The following is a 23,598-nucleotide window of genomic DNA, read 5'->3' as shown; positions in this document are numbered from 1 at the left end:
TCCTAGAAATCAGTCGGTTGATTCTAACAGTTTTCCTTTCTTTTAAGGAAAAAATAAAGAAAGAAATAATAAGAAAGAAAAAAAGTGTGAGGTAAAGTCTTTTTTTAGACAAGTGTTAGGTGAGGTCTTTTTTTAGGGTAAACTAGGGGCTTTATTCAGGATTCAAAATTTGAGGAATACAAGCAATGTCGAGCAAAACCCCTAGCCACACATGGCGACCCACCGCAAGAGACGCAACTCCTTTAGCTAGCGAGTGGGCCTCAAAATTATTATCCCTAAATTCGAAACGGAAAGTAACAGAATGAAATAAATTTCTACTAAACTGAATTTCCCTGAGGATCGTTTGGTGTTAGATGAGGTCAGACTCACATTTTGGCGCCCAGAGTTTTGTGTAAGCCCGCGAACGATTTCGTTTGGTTTTCAATCTAATAGCCCGCGAATAATAAATCAAGAAGACCCAGGCCGTGAACGCGAAATCCCACCCACCCACCCCCCTGAGCTAATCTCTCGCTCGTCTCTCCCTCTTCCCCGCATCACTCCTCACCGCCGCCACCACCTACGGCGCCCGATCCCGTCTGATTCCGGCGTCCTCTGGCGGCGCCCAGCACACCACCGTGCCCCCTCCCAACGCGCCTTCCTCCCATCGGGCCAGATCCGGCGCGCGCGTCCTCCAGCGGCCAAGCGCGACCCTGCCCAGCAGCTAGGGTTTGGGCCAGCACATCGCCGGGCATGGAGCCTCCTCCCGCTGTCTCCTTTCTTCTACAACTTCTCTTCTTCTCCTCTTGATGTGTGCATGTATTGTGTCAATGAAAGCAATTCAAGGCCATGGCCGGAGAGAGAGGAGCTGCTCCTAGTATAGGACGCCATGGAAGTTTGTCCTTGTTCTGTTCTTTTAATTTTTTTTTGTTTCTCTTCCCGATCTAGACATGTTGAAGGCTCTGTTTTTTGCAGGTGTTGCTCTAATGAGGAGAAACTGCTGCTGCAGGACGTCCTCCTCCCCTCCTACCCCCACCTAGGGCTCTCGGAGGAGGCGAAGCAATGGGATAGGCACATCATGAAGGGCTGCAAGGGAGATATGTCCATCGATTGCCTCAGGTTCTTCTTTGCTCGTAGATCGTTTTCCTATGATGCCGACGACAGAATCCCATAATGTATGTCCATTGCCAATCTATGGATTTTACAAAGAAGATTGACTAATTAAGAGCTTAGATGTGTCTGCAGAGGCATAAAAAAACATGGTGATCAGAAGGATTTGTACGGGTAAGATGCAAACAGTGCTGGCCTATATTAGCATGCAGTTTTTTTTATTGGTTCTTATAATTTATCTGTTTCCCAGCATATATTCCTGATTCTTTCCATAAATTTAGCGGCGAATCACGTCATCCGATTGACTCATATTGCAACAGGGAAAGGCAGATATGCCATGGCCTTTGCCTCCATGTGCCATTGGCCTTTGTGTGTTTCTTTTATTTGGGGGAAAACGAGATTGAGATATAGACTATGAACATCGCAGGCTGATAATGTAATTGGCCTTCTGCCCAGATTTTACAAAATTGGATAATGAAGTGCAATACAGGACCCTCGCTATGGAATAATTACTCTTTTATATCTCACTGTCCAGCCTTTGATTCGAGGTAAAAATGGTGCATCGCCTCCCCGTACAAGGTGTCAATTTTAGCGTCTATTTACCCGGCCAAATCGCATATGCGAAGCTTTTCTTGATGCATAGTTCTGTACCATAGCCTAAGAATCAGAGGTTGATCTATATATGTGATTATTGTTGTCAAGCGATTTGTTTTGTCACAACCACTTTGCTCGTGTTCATGTGTTGGACGCTTGGAGCCCCAGTTAGCCGGTGGCCTCACTGATTTAAGGTGACGCGTGTGTTAAATAGAACTGATGTTGGAGTAATTAAGCTCAAAATATGAACACTGTTATGCTTTCTAAGTTTAACAAAACTCTGTCAGTAAAACTGCTAGGCCTAGGTTGACCTTATAAATGTTATTTGAGCTAATTTCTATGTGCAGGTATGAGGATGTAGGTACGAAGGAGCAGCTAGGCAGTTACTTACACAAAGGTATTAAGTTTTGCCTACAAATATGCAGTATCATGAATACATGGGTTCACTGAACTTGGGATTTACATATAACCGCACTTCCACTTCTCCCTCTTCTAATTCTCATGTGGTAATTTGTTTGATATTTTTAGGCTTGGGCACTCTCATAAATGGCTCCATTTTTGTTTACCTACTCATCTGTAACAAAGATGATTTCTCCATTGCTGTTGAGGTAAATGACCATTCATAATCGTACGTGCGATTTCTACACATTTTTATATGTTCAAAACTGAACATTATCTACAAAGGTGATGCCATGAATTATATGGTACACAGCAGAACAAATCAGTGGTCAATAATCACAACTTCTGTATCTTTTACAAGCATGGGTCCATGTTATATTGTTTGTAGTGCACTGACATGTTATGTTGGACTCATTAACTAGAACTATTTTTTTTATTTCTTGATTGCAGGATACAAAGATCTAGCTCGACTGGACTCTAGATCACGGACAATTTAGTCTTGGCCCTTAATTAGGATGGCTAAATTACATTTGAGTATCATTTGATGGATATTTGCTATGAGAATTATGAATTTTATGAATCTACATATTATATGTATGGTTTTGAATATTGTAATTGAATGCCTGTATTTTTTTTACGGTTGCAATAGGCTATTACCACAACCCACTTTTGGTTGCCACATGTTAGCACCACGAAAAGTATAAACTGTCGCAATAGTTTCTTGCAACAAACATTTCACCAGTTGTGATACCTATTTATCACCATCAAAACTAGTATGTTGCAATTTCCTGTTACGACGACCAGAATATTTGTTGCCATAAGCTAAGGCCACAAGCGTAGTGGTTCGTGGCAAAATACCTAATACCATGAAAACAAGAATTGTTGCCATAGTTTATTGCCACAATTGACTATTGCCACGGAAGAGTATGCGCCACAAAATGAGCGTCGTTGGCATAGGCTGTTGCCACAAATGTCTATCGCCACGAGCTATTAGTCGCCATGATTTGTTACATGTTGCATTAAAGATATCTCCACAAAGCAAATTGTGGCATCAGGTGAGTGTTGCCACGGGAAAACATGTGGCAACTTCCCACATGGTTGTTGCTATAGCAGACTTTATTGCCACAATTGCTTTTTTGTGGCAATAACCTATTACCATGCGTCCAGTCGCAACGGCTGCCAACGAATGTTGTTTCGTGGCAATAGGTACTTATCGCCACAAATCGACATGTATTGCGACGACCAATTTTGTTGCAATAGACCCAGATCCTTGTAGTGATTGCAATTTTATTTGAGGGAGAGGCATAAGCTAACATACTTTCTCTACTTGGATCATATGCACTTATGATTGGAACTCTAGCAAGCATCCGCAACTACTAAATCATTAAGGTAAAACCCAACCATAGCATTAAAGCATCAAGTCCCCTTTATCCCATAGGCAAACAACCTACTTACTCGGGTTTGTGCTTTTGTGACTCACGCCAACCACCATAAGCAAATCATGAACATATTGCAAACCCTACAGCGGGAATCCCTCACGCTTGCGCGACACGGAGAGCACCATAGGACAGCACCAATAATAAAATATGCAACTCAAACCAATCTTGATCATCAAATAGCCCATAGGACAAAACGGATCTACTCAAACATCATAGGATAGCCATACATCATTGGGAAATAATATATAGCATTGAGCACCATGTTTAAGTAGAGATTACAGCGGGTAAGAGAGAGGTTACACCGCTACATAGAGGGGGGAAGAGTTGGTGATGATGGCGGTGAAGTTGTTGGTGAAGATTGCAGTGATGATGATGGCCACGACAGCGTTCCGGCGCCACCGGAAGAGAAGGGGAGAGGGGGCCCCTTCGTCTTCTTCTTCCTTGACCTCCTCCCTAGATGGGAGAAGGGTTTCCCCTCTGATCCTTGGCCTCCATGGCATGGGAGAGGCGAGAGCCCCTCCGAGATTGGATCTTTCTCTCTGTTTCTGCGCTCTGTTCTGCTGCCCTTTCACCGTTTCGTATATATATGGAGATCTGTAACTCCGATTGGACTGAAACCTTCGCCGTGATTTTTTTACCAAAAATTAGCTTTCTTGCGGCCAAAGAAGGGCATCAACTGCCTTACGGGTGGCCCACGAGGGTCAGGGGCGCGCCCCCTTCCTCGTGGCCACCTCGGGCACCGCCTCACGTGGATTTTTCTTCCGGAATTTTCCAAATATTCCAAAAATAAGCTCCGTCCGTTTTTATCCCGTTTGGATTCCGTTTGATATGGATATTCTGCGAAACATAAAACATGCAACAAACAGGAACTGGCACTGGGCACTGGATCAATATGTTAGTCCCAAAAATAGTATAAAAAGTTGCCAAAAAGTATATGAAAGTTGAATAATATTGGCATGGAACAATCAAAAATTATAGATATGACGGAGACGTATCAGCATCCCCAAGCTTAATTCCGGCTCGTCCTCGAGTAGGTAAATGATAAAAAAAGATAATTTTTGATGTGGAATGCTACCTAGCATAATCTTGATCATGTATCTAATCATGGCATGAATATTAAGACACGAGTGATTCAAAGCAATAGTCTATCCTTTGACATAAAAACAATAATACTTCAAGCATACCAACCAAGCAATTATGTCTTATTGAAATAACATAGCCAAAGAAAGCTCATCCCTACAAAATCATATAGTCTGGCTATGCTCCATCTTCACCACACAAAATATTCACATCATGCACAACCCCGATGACAAGCCAAGCAATTGTTTCATACTTTTGACGTTTCTCAAACCTTTTCAACTTTCACGCAATACATGAGCGTGAGCCATGGACATAGCACTATAGGTGGAATAGAATATGATGATGGGGGTTATGTGAGAAGACAAAAAAGGAGAAAGTCTCACATCGACGCGGCTAATCAACGGGCTATGGAGATGCCCATCAATTGATGTCAATGTGAGGAGTAGGGATTGCCATGCAACGGATGCACTAGAGCTATAAGTGTATGAAAGCTCAAACTGAAACTAAGTGGGTGTGCATCCAACTTGCTTGCTCATGAAGACCTAGGGCATTTGAGGAAGCCCATCGTTGGAATATACAAGCCAAGTTCTATAATGAAAAATTCCCACTAGTATATGAAAGTGATAACTCAAGAGACTCTCTATATGAAGAACATGGTGCTACTTTGAAGCACAAGTGTGGTAAAAGGATAGTAACATTGCCCCTTCTCTCTTTTTCTCTCATTTTTTTGTTTTATCTTTTTTTTTCTTTTTTTGGGCCTTCTCTTTTCTTGGCCTTTCTCTTTTTTTTATTTTTTATTTTTTTCGTCCGGAGTCTCATCCCGACTTGTGGGGGAATCATAGTCTCCATCATCCTTTCCTCACTGGGGCAATGCTCTAATAATGATGATCATCACACTTTATTTACTTACAACTCAATATTACAACTCGATACTAGAACAAAAATATGACTCTATATGAATGCCTCCGGCGGTGTACCGGGATGTGCAATGATCTAGCGTAGCAATGACATCAAAAAATGGACAAGCCATGAAAACATCATGCTAGCTATCTTACGATCATGCAAAGCAATATGACAATAAATGCTCAAGTCATGTATATGATGATGATGGAAGTTGCATGGCAATATATCTCGGAATGGCTATGGAAATGCCATGATAGGTAGGTATGGTGGCTGTTTTGAGGAAGATATAATGAGGCTTATGTGTGATAGAGCATATCGTATCACGGGTTTGGATGCACCGGCGAAGTTTGCACCAACTCTCGAGGTGAGAAAGGGCAATGCACGGTACCGAAGAGGCTAGCAATGATGGAAGGGTGAGAGTGCGTATAATCCATGGAATCAACATTAGTCATAAAGAACTCACATACTTATTGCAAAAATCTATTAGTCATCGAAACAAAGTACTACGCGCATGCTCCTAGGGGGATAGATTGGTAGGAAAAGACCATCGCTCGTCCCCGACCGCCACTCATAAGGAAGATAATCAATGAATACCTCATGCTCCAACTTCGTTACATAACGGTTCACCATACGTGCATGCTACGGGAATCACAAACCTCAACACAAGTATTTCTACAATCCACAACTACCCACTAGCATGACTCTAATATCACCATCTTTATATCGCAAAACTATTGCAAGGAATCAAACATATCATATTCAGTGATCTACAAGTTTTATGTAGGATTTTATGACTAACCATGTGAATGACCAGTTCCTGTCATCTCTCTAAATAGATATAAGTGAAGCAAGAGAGTTTAATTCTTTCTACAAAAGATATGCCCATGCTCTAACAAGTATAAGTGACACAAAAGAGCATTCTACAAATGGCGGTTTTCTATGTAAAGAGAAACAGGCAATCCAAACTTCAAATGATATAAGTGAAGCACATGAAGCATTATATAAAGCCATACTCAAAAGATATAAGTGAAGTGCAAAGAGCATTATATAAATCAACCAAGGACTATCTCATACCAGAATGGTGCATAAAAGAAAAGTGAAAACTAAATGCAAAAGACGCTCCAAGATTTGCACATATCACATGAATGAAACGAATCCGAAAACATACCGATATTTGTTGAAGAAAGAGGGGATGCCTTCCGGGGCATCCCTAAGCTTAGACGCTTGAGTCTCCTTGAATATTTACTTGGGGTGCCTTGGGCATCCCCAAGCTTGAGCTCTTGCATCTCTTCCTTCTTCTCACATCGAAACCTTCTCGATCATCGAACACTTCATCCACAGAAAACTTCAACAGAAAACTCGGTAAGATCCGTTAGTATAATAAAGCAAATCACCACTCTAAGTACTGTTGCAAACCAATTCATATTTTGTTTTTGCATTGTGTCTACTGTAATATAACTTTTTCATGGCTTAATCCACTGATATAAATTGATAGTTTCATCAAAACAAGCAAACTATGCATCAAAAACAGAATCTGTCTAAAATAGAACAGTCTGTAATAATCTGAACATTCACCATACTTCTGATACTTGACAAATACTGCGAAAATTAGGAAAAATAAACAATTTGTATAGAAAGACAGTACAAAAAGAATCAGAACCGTTTGACATTCCAGTAAAACATTAAAAATCGCGCACTACAGCCAAAGTTTCTGTCCTGCACCGCACAAACCAACAAGCATTGTAAACATCCTAAAGGAAAACCTTGGCACATTATTTTTATAATACAATGGAATTTTACAAGGGGATAATTATTTTTGTTGAAAAGTTTCTGTAATCAATATTCACAAAGTTTCCGTGAGCATGAACAAAGTTCAAGGCTAGCTCCCACTTCAACAATGCTCGTCTTTCTCACTTTCACTTTCCTTTTTGAAAAAGTTTTGGGTTCCCCTCTTTATTTTTGTTGTTTTTAAACTATATAAAAGCACTCAACAGAACTAAATGACTCTCTAAAACTTCCGGGTTGTCTCCCTGGCAGCGCTTTCTTTAAAGCCATTAAGCTAGGCATATAGTGCTCAAGTAATGGATCCACCCGGATCCCAAGGTATATCAAAGCCAATTTTAATTAACAATGATTTGTAATTTAGTAGTGAGCACAAAGAAACATATATCAAGCAATGACGAAGTCTAACTCTCTTCCTATGCATCGGCATGTCATAAAAGAACAATTCATGCACGCATAGTAAAGGCCAATGCATAGTATAAATAGTTTCTTGCAATTTTATCGTATTGGTAACATGGAGAGGCGGAGATATAGTTCCTCTCTCATAATAATTGCAAGTAGGAGCAGCAAGCACATGCATATTAGATTCATCAAAATCATCATGTGTAATAGTAAAAGGCAACCCATCAATATAATCCTTAATAAGTGCAAACTTCTCCGATATAGTGTAGTCGGGAGAATTCAAAAATATAATAGGACTATCATGCGTGGGTGCAATAGCAACAATTTCATGTTTAACATAAGGAACTATAGAAAGTTCATCTCCATAAGCATAATTCATATTGGCATCTTGGCCACAAGCATAGCAAGCATCATCAAAAAGGGATATTTCAAGATCATAGCAATCATCCTTCGGTAAGCACAAACGGAAATTAAACAATGTATGACTTAAAGAGTTACTCTCATTAGAAGGTGGGAACGGGTAGCTAATCCGCTCTTCTCCTTTTGTTCTTCGCTCTCCTCCTCATCTTTTTCATCCAATGAGCTCACAGTTTCATCAATTTCTTCTTCCATAGATTCCTGCAAAATATTAGTCTCTTCTTGGACAGCGGAGACTTTCTCAATGAGCGCATTAATATCGGAATTGTATTCATAGTTCTCATAGCAATATTTGAGGATAGCTAAATTTTCAGGTCTATAAGCAGCATCATCAAAATCTTCAAACTCTTTAAACATAGATTCAATTTCATAAGCACCCATAAAAGCAACAAATTCTTCTATTTGCTCCACATCATAGTAATCATATATACCATTAGCATAAGAAGCTAAGGTTTTATTATCATTAAATTTGCATGAAAAGGGAAGGTGCGGAGCCTTCATCCTAGAGCAACAAGTATAATCATAACTCAAGCATAGTTGCCTAGCATACCACTTCAATATATGAATTTGATCCCATAATAGTTTCCCTTTTTGTGTCAAGCGGTAATCCCTAAAGTATTCACGTTGATCCAACGTTACTCCCATTACATAATTGAATGGGGTTTTCTCAGGATTATTAAAGTAGTACATAATATCTTTCACATAACCAGCATCGAGGGTTTTAGGAGGTTCCCCATCTCCATGAGCAGCAAGTACACCTAATTTTTTTGGTATTTCGTGTTCCATATCCATAACTAAAGATAAAGAACAACTAAGAACAGCAAATAAAAATTACTTAGTGATAAAGCAAACAAGCACACACGAGAATATTCACCCCACGCTATTGCTCCCCGGCAACGGCGCCAGAAAAAGTTCTTGATAACCCACAAGTATAGGGGATCAATTGTAGCCTCTTTCGATAAGTAAGAGTGTCGAACCCAACGAGGAGCTAAAGGTAAAACAAATATTCCCTCAAGTTCTATCGACCACCGATACAACTCTACGCACGCTTGACGTTCGCTTTAACTAGAACAAGTATAAAACTAGAAGTACTTTGTAGGTGTTTTTGGATAGGTTTGCAAGATAATAAAGAGAGCGTAAATAAAAGTAGGGGCTGTTTAGATAAAGACACAACTAAATTAGTTTTAGTAGAGAGCTTTTTGTTACGAGAAAGTTATTTGTCCCTAGGCAATCGATAACTAGACCGGTAATCATTATTGCAATTTTATTTGAGGGAGAGGCATAAGCTAACATACTTTCTCTACTTGGATCATATGCACTTATGATTGGAACTCTAGCAAGCATCCGCAACTACTAAAGATCATTAAGGTAAAAAATCCAACAATAGCATTAAAGCATCAAGTCCCCTTTATCCCATACGCAAACAACCTACTTACTCGGGTCTGTGCTTCTGTCACTCACGCCACCCACCATAAGCAAATCATGAACATATTGCAAACCCTACAGCGGGAATCCCTCACGCTTGCGCGACACGGAGAGCACCATAGGACAGCACCAATAATAAAATATGCAACTCAAACCAATCTTGATCATCAAATAGCCCATAGGACAAAACGGATCTACTCAAACATCATAGGATAGCCATACATCATTGGGAAATAATATACAGCGTTGAGCACCCTGTTTAAGTAGAGATTACAGCGGGTAAGAGAGAGGTTACACCGCTGCATAGAAGGGGAAGAGTTGGTGATGATGGCGGTGAAGTTGTTGGTGAAGATTGCGGTGATGATGATGGCCACGATAGCGTTCCGGCGCCACCGGAAGAGAAGGGGAGAGGGGTCCCCTTCGTCTTCTTCTTCCTTGACCTCCTCCCTAGATGGGAGAAGGGTTTCCCCTCTGGTCCTTGGCCTCCATGGCGTGGGAGGGGCGAGAGCCCCTCCGAGATTGGATCTATCGCTCTATTTCTGCGCTCTGTTCTGCTGCCCTTTCACCGTTTCGTATGTATATGGAGATCCGTAACTCCGATTGGACTGAAACCTTCGCCGTGATTTTTTACCAAAAATTAGCTTTCTTGCGGCCGAAGAAGGGCATCAACTGCCTTACGGGTGGCCCACGAGGGTCAGGGGCGCGCCCAGGGGGGCAGGGGCGCCCCCTGCCTCGTGGCCACCTCGGGCACCGTCTCGCGTGGATTTTTCTTCTGGAATTTTCCAAATATTCCCAAAATAAGCTCCATCCGTTTTTATCCCGTTTGGATTCCGTTTGATATGGATATTCTGCGAAACATAAAACATGCAACAAACAGGAACTGGCACTGGGCACTGGATCAATATGTTAGTCCCAAAAATAGTATAAAAAGTTGCCAAAAAGTATATGAAAGTTGAATAATATTGGCATGGAGCAATCAAAAATTATAGATACGATGGAGACGTATCACATTCCACATCAAAAATTCTGTTTTTATCATTTACCTACTCGAGGACGAGTAGGAATTAAGCTTGGGGATGCTTGATACGTCTCCAACGTATCTATAATTTTTTATTGTTCCATGCTATATTATATTCTGTTTTGGATGTTTAATGGGCTTTATTATAGACTTTTATATTATTTTTGGGACTAACCTATTAACCAGAGGCCCAGCACGAATTGTTGTTTTTTTGCCTATTTCAGTGTTTCGAAGGAAAAGGATATCAAACAGAGTCCAAACGGAATGAAACCTTCGGGAACATGATTTTCAGAACAAACGTGATCCAGAGGACTTGGAGTGGACGTCAAGCAACCAACATGGAAGCCATGATGCAGGGAGATGCGCCTACCCCCCCCCCCTAGGCGCGCCCTCCACCCTCATGGGCCCCTCGTGGGTCCACCGACCTACTTCTTCCTCATATATATACCTATGTACCCCCAAACCATCAGAGCGAGAGCCAAAACCCTATTTCCACGGCCGCAACCTTATGTACTCGTGAGATCCCATCTTGGGGCCTTTTCCGGCGCTCCACCGGAGGGGGCCTTGATCAAGGAGGGCTTCTACATCAACACCATAGCCTCTCCGATGATGTGTGAGTAGTTTACCTCAGACCTTCGGGTCCATAGTTATTAGCTAGATGGCTTCTTCTCTCTCTTTGGATCTCAATACAAAGTTCTCCTCGATTCTCTTGGAGATCTATTTGATGTAACTCTTCTTTTTGCGGTGTGTTTGTCGAGATCCGATGAATTGTGGGTTTATGATTAAGATTATCTATGAACAATATTTGAATCTCCTCTGAATTCTTTTATGTATGATTGGTTATATTTGCAAGTCTCTTCGAATTATCAGTTTGGTTTGGCTTACTAGGTTGATCCTATCTTGCAAGTCTATAGTCACCTACTATGATGCTAAGATATGGTTTAATTCTCTTGATCCTGGTTGTGTGCGTAGTCCCCAGGATATGATTTATTACTTCTCTGCTAAATATTTCCCTACTCATAAGAAACAAGCTGCTTTAAGGGAAATATATAATTTTGTGCAAATTGAAGAAGAGAGTCTCCCACAAGCTTGGGGGAGGCTTCTCAAGTTACTTAATGCTTTGCCTGATCATCCTCTTAAGAAAAATGAAATACTTGATATCTTTTATAATGGAATAACCGATGCTTCCGAAGATTACCTGGATAGTTGTGCTGGTTCTGTTTTCAGGGAAAGAACACCAGATGAAGTTGAAATACTATCGAATAATATGTTGACCAATGAAAATAATTGGACACTTCCTGAGTCAATTCCTGAGCCTATTCCTAAGCCAACTCCGAAGAAGAGGGGTGTTCTATTTCTTAGTCCTGAAGATATGCAAGAGGCAAAGAAATCTATGAAAGAAAAAGGTATTAAAGCTGAAGATGTTCAGAATTTACCTCCTATTGAAGAAATACATGGTCTTAATTTACCACCTGTTGAAGAAACACATGGTCTTGATAACCCGACACAGGTAGTAAAGGTAAATTCTCTCTATAGATATGATAAAGCAGAAATCCCTCCTACTAAGTTTGCTAGCCAATATTTGGATGAGTTTGATAACTTTATGGTTAGGCAAGAAGACTTTAATGCTTATTTTGGTAGACAATTAAAACAAAATGTTTATATGATTGAATACTTGGGTGATTATATGTCTAGAGTTAAAGGTGAACTTAAACTCATTAGTAAACATGCTTCTATCACTACAAAAAAAAGACACATCCATGACATTTTGGGCCGAACGAAATTATTTCTGTCATACATATGACACTTCTATGACGATAATTGTGACAAAACCCGGTATCATCATAGATGTGGTGGGCTCCCACTTCTATGACAAAAAATGGGCTTTTCGTCCTGGGCGGGCCGGAGACGCAGCTGCATGACATTCTTTGGGCCGTCCATGATGGGAAAAACCGTGGTAGAAGCGAGGGCGAGGAAAATTTCGGGGAGTTCCCGGTTACGGTGGGAGGTCGGGGGCCGAGCGATGCACGTTTCTCTCGTACACGTACGCGCGTGTGTGCGAGGCGTTGGCTCTAACTGAACCCGAGCGAGGCGTTGGGCTCTAACTGAACCCGAGCGATTGCACTGCAGGCTACGCGTTACTGAACCCGAGCGATCGATCGATGGCTGTTAACTGAACCTAATCGAGCGATTCCTTCGCTACTGCTGCTAACTGAAGCCGATCGATGCTGCCTCTGGGATGAACAGTGAGCGTTGCGGGGGGGTTTGGATGAACAGTGAGCGGTGGCGTTGCCTCTGGATGAATAGGACCCCGTGGTGTGGTGGAGGGCTGGATGAACAGTAGACGGTGGAGGGGTGCCCGTGGAGGGGTGGTTGAACAAGACCCCATGGTGTGGAGGGCTAGATGAACAGTAGACGGTGGAGGGGTGCCCGTGGAGGGGTGGTTGAACAGTAGCCGGTGGAGTAGCGTGCGGTGGAGGCTGGATGAACAGGAGCCCGTGGAGGCTGGAGGAGGTCGACGGTAGCCCGTGGAGGCTAGAGGAGGTCGACGGTGGAGATGAACAGTATCTCGTGGAGTCCTGTTTTGCGATACGCCACACCCCTCCCGATGAACAGGACCCCCGTTTCGACCGTAGGAGGTCCGTTTCGTCCGTTTTGCAGTACGACACACCCCTCCCGATCAACAGGACCCCCGTTTCGACCGTAGGAGGTCCATTTCGTCCGTTTTGCGGTACGCCACACCCCTCCCGATCAACAGGACCCCCGTTTCGACCGTAGGAGGTCCGTTTCCTCCGTTTTGCGGTACGCCACACCCCTCCCGATCAACAGGACCCTTGTTTCGACCGTAGGAGGTCCGTTTCCTCCGTTTTGCGGTACGCCACACTCCTCTCGATCAACAGGACCCCGTTTCGACCGTAGGAGGTCCGTTTTCTCCGTTTTGCGGTACGCCACACCCCTCCCCATGAACACGACGCATTCCGTTGCCTCCCCATGAACACGACGCATTCCGTTGCCTCCCCATGAACATGACGACGATGCTGTTTCTCCGTTCTGACCCAGCCATGTACACGAGCCCTGGCCGTACGTATGCGCGAGTAGGTGTTCGAGACCCCGCCCGTATGTACACATACGTGGCCGTATTTTCTTTCTTGCACCCTGGCCGCTGTACCTACGTGTACATGCTACGTGCGCGCCTCTACTACGACACGTACGCGCCTCAACTACGACACGTGCGCGCCTCTACATCCACCAGTATATATGTACGTACACGTTCGCGACCAGAATGACAACGCTACGTACGCTTCGACCAGGTGGGTCCCGACTGTCAGGCACTTGTTTCACAAAAAAAAGGCACTTCCTTGCCTGCGAAGATGTAGCTGGTGGGTCCCAGCAGTCAGGGGGGCGAATCATTTTTTTTTGCCCGGACGCACTTCCTTGCGTGCAAAGATGTAGCTGGTGGGTCCCAGCAGTCAGGGGGAAACGTTTTTTTCGTGAAATACAGTGGCCCGTCCGGTGGGTCCCAGCTGTCAGGTGGAGGAATCATTATTTTCCGCGTAATAAGGAGGCACTTCCTTGCTGCGGTCGTGGACCCAGCTGTCAGCCTCTCCACGTACAGTCCACGTCCGATGGAAGTCGTTCCTTAACCACGTTGACCACGCCGCGCCGAGAGCACCAGGGCGGTGGACGACGGCGAGGCCTAGGAAGGGGACGACGGGGAGCCGGGGAAGACGCGGCAGTGCAAGCCCGCGCGGAGAGGAGTACGAGGGTTCACTGGTTCGGCTGGGGTGTGAGGCTGCCGTCGCCGCAGGGCCTGGCCAGCGGTGGGAATAGTAGGGGCGGTGAGGCCTCCGCGGCAGCACAGCCGGCCACGGGAGGCAGGAGCATGCGGCACGACAGGCGCTGCTTTGGGCGGCTGGAGCAAGAAGACAAGAGGTTGAAGAAGCACTACAGCCATTGGATGGACATCGTACGGTCACTGGAGCTAGAATCGTTCATATTGACTAAAGTTGACAAAGGCCCCCGTCCCAGTCAACTTAGTAGGCACACAAGTCAGCCTCCCACCATGGTGGATCCCAGCTAGCAGGGGGAGTATTCATTTTTTGTGCATAATAAGGAGGCACTTCCTTGCGTGCGAAGATATAGCTGGTGGGTCCGAGCTGTCAGCAGCGGTAATGTTTTTTCGCGAAATACAGAGGCCCTTTCGGTGGGTCCCTGATGTCAGGTGGAGGAATCATTATTTTGCGTGTAATAAGGAGGCATTTCCTTGCATGCGGTTGTGGACCCAGTTGTCGGCCTCTCCACGTACAGTCCACTTCAGATGCATGTCGGTCGTTGACCACATTGACCAGGCCGCGCCGAGAGCACCAGGGCGGTGGACGACGGTGAGGCCTACGAAGGGAACGACACGGAGGCAGGGAAGACTCGGCAGTTGTTTCCCACGCGGAGGGGAGTACGACTGTACGAGGGTTTACTGGTTCGTCTGCCGTCGCCGGAGAATAACAGCAGGTATGGGTGAGTAGAGGGATGGCTAGGCCAGCGATGGGAGTACGGTGGGGCGGTGAGGCCTGCGGGCAGCAGAGCCGGCCGCGGGGAGGAGGGAGCAGGCCTAGACGGGGCAGCACAAAACCACGTCCAACACTTGCCAAAACTTCGTCCCTCGTTTTCTCTGTGTTTCGCACACTCGACATTGTGTGGGCATTTTGACTGTGCATCATATGAAGATGTGCTATGCATGAATGTTGATCAGCATGATGTTAACTGGCTGGTAGTTCCATTTTCGACCATGAATAAAACTTCCAACATGATGTTAACCCTATTTGAAAAGGCTGTGTTAATATAAATGATCTGCCTCTGAAAGTTGCAGTTTCTTATCTGAAACTGAACTAGTAGTTTCTTATCTGAAACTGAAACTTGCAGTTTCTTCTCTGAGAATCACATTGTCTGCACTTTTATACTCCTATGAAACTACATTTTTGTGCTAAAAATAGATCTCTAGAATTCATAAAATACTTCATATGCTCAATACTGCAAATCTGAAATTCAAAAGACATTCATATCTGAAAGTACTCTCAAAATACACAACACAAAACACAATTCACAACCTGCAAATACTGACAACCCTAAGCTCCTCCTGACAATTCACAACCTGCCCGACTATTGGGCTGGGGGGGCAGCACCCTCCTATTCCTCGGCGGCAGACAGCCACCCCGTGAGACGATGTGAACGGCGAGGGAGACGATGGCGGGGAAGCGTCGTCGGGCCAACTGCTTTTCTCCTCTTGTAGTTGGGTTCGGTCGACGAAGACTCCACCGGCTCGCTCTGGCAGGACACCCTCACAAACGGCACCCTGTAGATGCTCGATCCTTCAATCTCTGGTGGATGCTCCATCTGGGATCGATACTCCCACCACCGCTCCCTCACGATCGGATTCGGTGAATCTATTTGCTCCATGGCCCAGAGGAGCAGCTCTATGTACTCCGGTGCGACTCCCTCCGGGAGTATCGCCGCCTTTTCGCTCTGTTGCAGATATTTGGCCATGGATGTCGCCGTCGCCGCTAGTTGGTCCTTGTTGTCAAACCAAGACTGTATCTCCAACATCCTAGCTAGCTTCACAGGGTCGCCGTCTGCGATCCTCATGTATCGGTTGTACTCCTCCATCGATCTACTTCTCCACAGCACCTTCACTCACCGGCGGTGGTTTTTGAATGGGAGAGGAGAGGAGCAGCGCTGGTTTTGGATTAGAACGGGAGAGGATCGACGCTGGTTTTGGACTGGAACAGGAGAGGAGGGGCGGTGGTTTTGAAATGGAAGAGGAGAGGAGCGGCGCTGCATTTAAATTGGAACAGGAGAGGAGCGGCGGTGGTTTAAGAGGAGACGAGCGGAAGAGCGGCGCTGGTCTTGGAAGTATTTTTTTTGTTGTTTTGCGTATTTTGGGTCAAAGTTTGACCACGTACTGTATTTGACAAGCAAAATGTGAATGCATGTCACCAAAAATTGTATCGTTTGGTTCGTATCTGAATGTACTTTCAAATTATATTATTTTTGCAACGTATAACATATATTTTATGTGCGAAGAGAGCAACACTAGCAAGCAAGCGCGGAGGCTCCTGCCTATATAGTGGAGTAGTACTAGTTTTCTTTTGTCTACCGGAGCCGGCTTGACCTCGTCAATGACTGTCGAGAAGTCTTCATGCACGTGGCCCGGAGGCGCAGTTGTCGTCATTTTGATCTGAAGCGCCGGATTATAACATATAACACGAGAAAATGCCACATGACAAGAAATCATAACCTCACTGCCCAAAGGAGACAACATGAATCCCGACGGACAAACTAGACGATGAACAAAGCTCAAATTAAAGATAAACTCGTAGAAAAGGGGTCCGTCGATAGATGTCCTAATTAACATAGCCGGCTTGACCTAGATGGCAGCCGAGTAGTCACTGTTCATGCATGTGCCCCAATGACTAGCCCAACTCAGTTGTCGCTGTTTAACCCACGCAGTGATCTGAAGCACATGACACCTAATTTTGCGAGATGACAAGAAACCTTTTTTTAGATTTCTCACCACAACTACAGCCATGTACAACACAGCCTGCACGATATGTAGACGATAGCCAATACAGGCGTGTCTGCTGGAGTCTGGTCACATGCATGGACGAACTGATCTTCCGTGTCTTGCAGGGATCGTCCAGGCACCAACGTAGTACAACACTTCTCTAGTACTATCGCTCGTCTCCCTCTTCTATTAAGTCACCCGACTTGCGGGGCCGGGGAGTGTGCCTATGGTCGGTTCTCAATTGCCGTCCCACATGTGTGTGCAAACGCAATATGACGCGCGTTCCATTCGGAGAGCAGCGTGCCAGACCGACCGACCGTCTGGGGTGCGACGCGAACGCGACGGGCGTGCTGTATATTCCGTACATGTGTACCGCTGTTTTCTAGACGCTTTCATCCATGGCACGGGCGCAATCCATGGATACAAAAGTAGTATACTGTATACTATTTAAAAGTCGAGGGCGGGGCTTTTCCTGCGCGGTAGGCGGGGCAGTTCCGCCTAGTCGGTTCGACAGAGACGCGAGAAGACGAGGGAGTAGGCTGCTGCAAACGTAGGGCTGTGTGATTTGACAACGAGTTACTGCTGGATAGGTGGGGCCCCGTGATTTGACTTGCCATTATCATTTTAACTGCGGCGCTACGACCGGCGTGAGTCTCCCGATTCCTGACCACCTCCATACAGGTGCCTCTCCCAATGCTCCACCATGTAGTAGAGGCTGGCTCTTGCATGAGAGCCCACTTCTCCACTTTTTCCTTGCCTCTCTTTCCTCCACATATGCAAAAATGCCATGTAAAGCGCACTATTGTACTTACTTTTACTTGCTTCTACAGGTGCTTAAGCTTGCCACATAGGCATAAAGTCTGATGTGGCAAGTTAATCAAGAAGAGAGAGACTAGTTTGGTGACCCAAGGAAGAAACGGTGCTAAGCGCGTGTACCTAGGTGAAAAGACAATTTTGAGTCTATAGCTAATTAAATGAAGCAAACTTAGCAACACCATTTCATTGGAAGAGGTCACTCCTTGGCAAATGCAATAAATACTAGTACTCCCTGTGTCCCATAATATAAGAACGTTTTTGGCACTACACTAGTGTCAAAAACGTTCTTATATTATGGGACGGAGGGAGTACGAAGAAAGAGATAGAGAGGAGTAAAAAAATTACACTTATAGCCAACCTTATAGCCAACCTTGTTGTAGTATGAGTGACTAAGTGATGACTATGTATGACATGCCAACATCAGATAGCCTAACGCACCGTGTTAAATCTCCAAGGGCGCGACCGCGCGAGCGACGCGACGGTCATGGTAGGCGCGACCATGATACGGGCTGCTGGCAGCCCTTGGATCAGAGATCAAATGGTCGCATGCTAAGTTGCTGAAAATTTGCAGAATAACCCTCCAGGATAGGATATTCACCCATAGGTCTAGAATCACGCCATGCAACCGTTTGATCTCAGATCCAAGGGCTCTCGGAAGCCCGTATCATGGGAGAATGGAAAGCCACTACCCTGCCGTTCGCGCGCTGGCAGTTCGCTCCTACTCGTCCCCGCACGTCCTTCAATACTACGGCGGTTCGCTCCTAGTCGTCCCGTCCATTCACATTACGGCAGTTCCACTAATCCTAACCCTCCTCCCAAATGCATGGCGTCCCAAATCTCCACAATCGGCGGTGAGTACAAGGTTAGAACCATCACCGACGATGAGTTCGATGTCATCTACACCCGTTCTTCCGCGACGGTGAAAGGATGCCTTTCTCGCTTCAGACGCATGTTCGAAGACTCAGATGATGAGTGGGTCGCTGGGCTAGATGTTGAGTACACCATAGTCCTGGGATGAGAGAAGGATCTAAAGGACGAAGAGAGGAAGAAGCCCGCCGTGATCCAGGTTTGCATGCATGACTTATGCTTGGTCTACCACATATGCCATGCCGACGTTGAGTGCCAGGATTTTAAGGACTTCCTCGAGAGCAACCTAGTCAAATTCGTTACTGTAGACTTTGATAACGACAAAGAAGTCCTGCGTCGGATAGGCCTCGTTGTAGGCAACACCTTCGACCTCCAGAAGAATCGGCTGGTGTCCTCTCGTCAGCCTTCAATGCTGACCCTGGCAGGAGCCATGGTTCATCCTTCGTACGGTAAACTAGAGAAACCTCCATACATGTTTCATCGTCATGCATGGCAGCGGAATGTACTAGATATAGACCACATCCACTACGCTGCAATGGATGGCTACCTTTGCTTCAATATCTACAAGGGTTGGATGAAGAGCAACAGCCAAGTGTGCGGTTCAAGCAAAGAATTTTAGGGTGCTTAGTTTTGTCAAAGAATTCCAGGATGCTTAGAGGGTGCTTGGATCCAAGGGACTTATTTTAGTCTGACTAAAAATAGTCTCTTTAAGAGGCTAAAGTTCCAAGCACCCCTGACTGAAGAGGGGCTAAAACTAGTCTTGAGACTAAAAATTTTGTCAGGGGTACCCCTACTAAAATGTGGATTAGTCCTCTCTCTACTCATTTAACTCCTCTCCTTTAACACAGGCGAGTTCTGGATTGGAGGGTTTGGAGGATAATAAATGCTCATTAACTTGATTTTAGCCTTTTTAGTATTTGGATCCAAGCATGGGTGAGGCTAGCATGTTTTAGTCCCACTACTTTTAGTCATGGGACTAAAACGTATCCAAGCACCCTCTTAGGTTTATTTGAGGGATGGGTTGTGCTGGACACCATTATTGTGACTAGCCTTTTTAATAGTACTATATGCATAATTTGGCGACGAGCGCTCTCTATATGTACCACGTTTTTTATTTCAAGTTTTGCTCCATGGCGCAATCCATCGATACTACTGCTGTACAAAAGTATACATTTTTTAAAAGGCTAGAGGGCGGGGCAGTCTAGCTTGGTCGGTTTCACGAGAGGCGAGGGCCTTTGTGATTTGACGGGTCATTACTGCTGGAAGGCGGGGCCTTGTGATTTGACTGCTCGTATAAATGCGCCGACGACCTGATCGAGGAGGAGCAAAGAACCGTGCGGTATACTCAAGTTTTCCACTGGAGTAGTACTGCGGCGGTGGAGCACGAAACACAGCAGCCCAGTGCCATATGGCGATAAAAATGATCTAATTTACTAGTCATCTCATTGTTAGCATTGTTCTATTCATTCCCTCAAAAAAACATTGTTCTATTCATGCCTTGCAGAGAACGTGACACGTGCGGCGAAACACCCGAAGCAAAAGATGAAACAGAGGAGCAAAAGAAGAAGGAAGATTATCACCCCAAATGATCTAATTCGCCGCGGAGTCGTAACTGCTTCTTTATCGCCTCCACGACCTCCATCTCCTTGCGTGTCTCCTCCGCCATCTTCTTCATTTTGTCCATGACGCGGGATTTCTCGATGCGAGCCTTCATCATCTGTTCCACGGCCGCATTACGTACCTTGACAGCAGTCGGGTGCTCGATGTGGAGCTTCGCCAACTCCTCCTTCTGTTCCATGACGAGGGCCTGCAGCATCTTCATCGAGGAACTACTATTCTCATGCAGCTTCTTCCAACCGGCGTTCTTCTCCTTCAACAGGTCGATCTCATGGCAGAGCTTCGCCTTGTCCTCCTGAAGTCGCAGAATTTCGCCGGTCGCCTTCTTCTCCGAGGCAATGCTCTTCTTCAGCAGCATCACCAAGCCGGCGGTCAACTCCCCCTGCTGATTGAGCTCAGCGGGCATGTCGTCGAGGCTCTCCTTCAGCAACTCCATCAAGCCTTGGATGAACTCCTTCTACTTATTGAGCTGATCGGGCATGCCGTCGAGGGATAACGACTCCAGCTCCGCCGGCTCGGCATGTTCGCCTCCGCGGCTAGGGCGCTCCTGGGAGCCATCGCCTGCCCGTGAGAGATCTTTCGAGGTCTCTGTGTGGCGGCGAGCCCTCTCTTTTTTTCTGCAGCCTTGGTTGCCGCTCCCTTGTTACGAGTAGTTCTCGACCTAGAGCTCTGCTCACCGGCCATGGCAACGATGGACGAAGAAGAAGCACTTATGAGGAGGAAAGATAGAGTAATTTTCGGTTAGGTAGTTCCCCTTTTTATAACCTAAGTACTAGCACTAGTACTAATACCTGCATAGTGGGAACACGTTCAGGTTTGGTACGTACTAGTAGGTGTGAGCAGGCTTTCGAATGTGATGGGAACAAGGTAAAGATTAATTGATGGTTTTGGTTTCGTGGCCCGAAACGGCTCCCGATGAGTTTAGCGGAACATAAATTTCAAATACTACACTGCTCAAATGCGTAAATATTATGTTACTGTAAAAAATTGGCACAAAATACGAAGGAGACCAATGGAAGTACTACTAGCAACCCATGATTTAACTACTCGCATGCGCGCAGTGGAGTAATAATGTCTTTCTTCCGCCCTCACGTCCATTCAATTTGCATGCGCTGTATTAATTGACCATCAATGAAGTGAACGACTTTACACGCGTCAAATTATCACATGGGGTGGATCTTGGTACAAAATTGCGTCCGCCCGTGTACCCGCGTGTGCGTGCGAGGGAATGAGTGTGTGCGTGGCATGCGTGCACATCTTCGCTTTGTGCAGGTAGCGCCAGTATGGCTCAGGGAGGACGAGTACATTCTTCTGGAACCAGCAACACGTCACTGTGATCAATCCACGCAAGGAGGTCGCGACAACGCCTCCACATGTGCCACGTGGCTTCATGAACTGTAAGAGAGACATTGTGTAGCGTGCCATTGGTATTCTAATTTACGTGTTTTGCACATACTCGAAGTACTAGTAAGGTACACGTGCATTGCACGCATCAGATTTTGCAACCAAATTATGAATAAATACCACACTATAGCATGTAAGCTCTGAGTCATATATGCCTGATGTAGCCCTTCGTTTAATTCTTATAGTTCCTCTCATTCAAAATCAATTAGTTTTTATAAAAAAGCTAAGAACGCGGGAATAGGAAAAACATGGGATTATAGTGGAATGTCGTCTTGAATCCTACAGGATTGTACGAGTGTTTGATTGTGCATAGAAAAAACGCAGAATTCTTTCAAAGAGGTTTGAGTGGATGGGATGTTTCCTATGAAATCTAGTGCAAATGAATCATATGGAAAAATTCCTATGGTTTACAATCCTACGAATCAAACAACCAAGATAGGAAAAATTCCTAATGATTAGAATCCTCCAAAATTTCTTTGAGAATCCTTTGAATCAAAGAAGCCCTTAATCTATTTTATGATTCATGGAATTGTGCGTTGTAAAGCATAAAGTAAAAACAAATAATGGAAATTCAACTAGAAAAAAAGGTTGGGCAGTTATGATACGGAAGATTCTAGAACAAAAGAGAACCACTATTGTTTTGAGGTTTGTGCATTATGCTTAAGTTCAACCATGGAGTCTGCTAGATTGTACATGTGGCAAAATCCGGTGGGGGCTAGAAGATGGTGCGAGGGCCGAGTGGAGGGAGACTATGAATGAATGCACAAGTGCGAGATCGATATTTAGAGAGAGGGGGCGAACACGTGCGCTGTTGCGCGCAGTGGCGGAGCCATGAAAAATAAATGAGTTAGGGGGCCAAGCATTGCTAATCCTTTACGAGGAGGGTCAATTCATGAACTTAAACCATTTTTAGCAGCAATTGTCTAATGATCACATTCATATTAGCCTCGATATATAGTGATGTTAGGGGGGAGGGGGGCAAGGCCCTTACTGCCCCCTGTCTTCGCCATTGTGCACGCGTCTGAGAGATGAAGCGGAAGGCATGGATGATGAGAGGGGGACGTTGGATATATAATTAATGTGGGTGTATTAGCTATATATGTTAATCCTATATAGAGAGGTATAGATTGATCGATGTGGACGTGGGAAAGAGGGTGAGACCTCACTGGATATATCGATTGATCGGTTTGTGTGGAAACTATGAAAGACCTAGCTATATACACACATACATAGAGGAACATCGATCGTTGCGCATGCACGCGTGAGAGATAAAGAATGCCCGATCTGATGGAGAGGGGGATGTGTGTGGGTGTGTGCCTTCATGGGAGACCGACCTGAAGAAAAAGATTGTATGCGTGCGATGGATAATGCCGACTGGTAGTGTGTGTGCATGCATGCACGAGAGAAAGTGGTACAATTATAAAGAGAAGACTACTGTGTGGGTGTAAAAGAATAGGTGAGGTAATAATCAATGTAGTTGAATTCAAATATTTGAATAAGAGATCCTGATGTTTGAAACCCATGCATGCATGAATATAATGGAGATCTGTACGGTGTGGTTTGGAAACGAGCATGTTGTAATGTATACACATTGAACAAGGTCAGACTGATTTGAATTTGAGATACCGATGGCAGACATCATTTGGCCACGTCGCATCCGTGCATGGACACACTATTCTAATTGGAGATGATGGGGCGGCTTTCGCATCACATATCTATATCTATACCCTATATATATATATATATATATATATATATATATATATAATATTTTATATATTTTTATATTGTGT

At 44.9% G+C, this 23,598-nt stretch overlaps 1 long non-coding RNA gene across 1 annotated transcript; it reads left to right on the top strand.

Annotated features, from left to right (window-relative positions):
• The first annotated feature begins 490 nt into the window (after positions 1–490).
• Positions 491–2,745, top strand: LOC123126275 (uncharacterized). Its single transcript, XR_006461626.1, has 4 exons — positions 491–871; positions 952–2,077; positions 2,209–2,288; positions 2,530–2,745. It is a non-coding gene; the product is annotated as an uncharacterized lncRNA (long non-coding RNA).
• Positions 2,746–23,598: the final 20,853 nt, after the last annotated feature.

Source organism: Triticum aestivum, chromosome 5D (genome assembly GCF_018294505.1).
Source record: "Triticum aestivum cultivar Chinese Spring chromosome 5D, IWGSC CS RefSeq v2.1, whole genome shotgun sequence".
Taxonomy (NCBI): domain Eukaryota; kingdom Viridiplantae; phylum Streptophyta; class Magnoliopsida; order Poales; family Poaceae; genus Triticum; species Triticum aestivum.
This window is presented reverse-complemented; position numbering and strand designations above follow the sequence as displayed.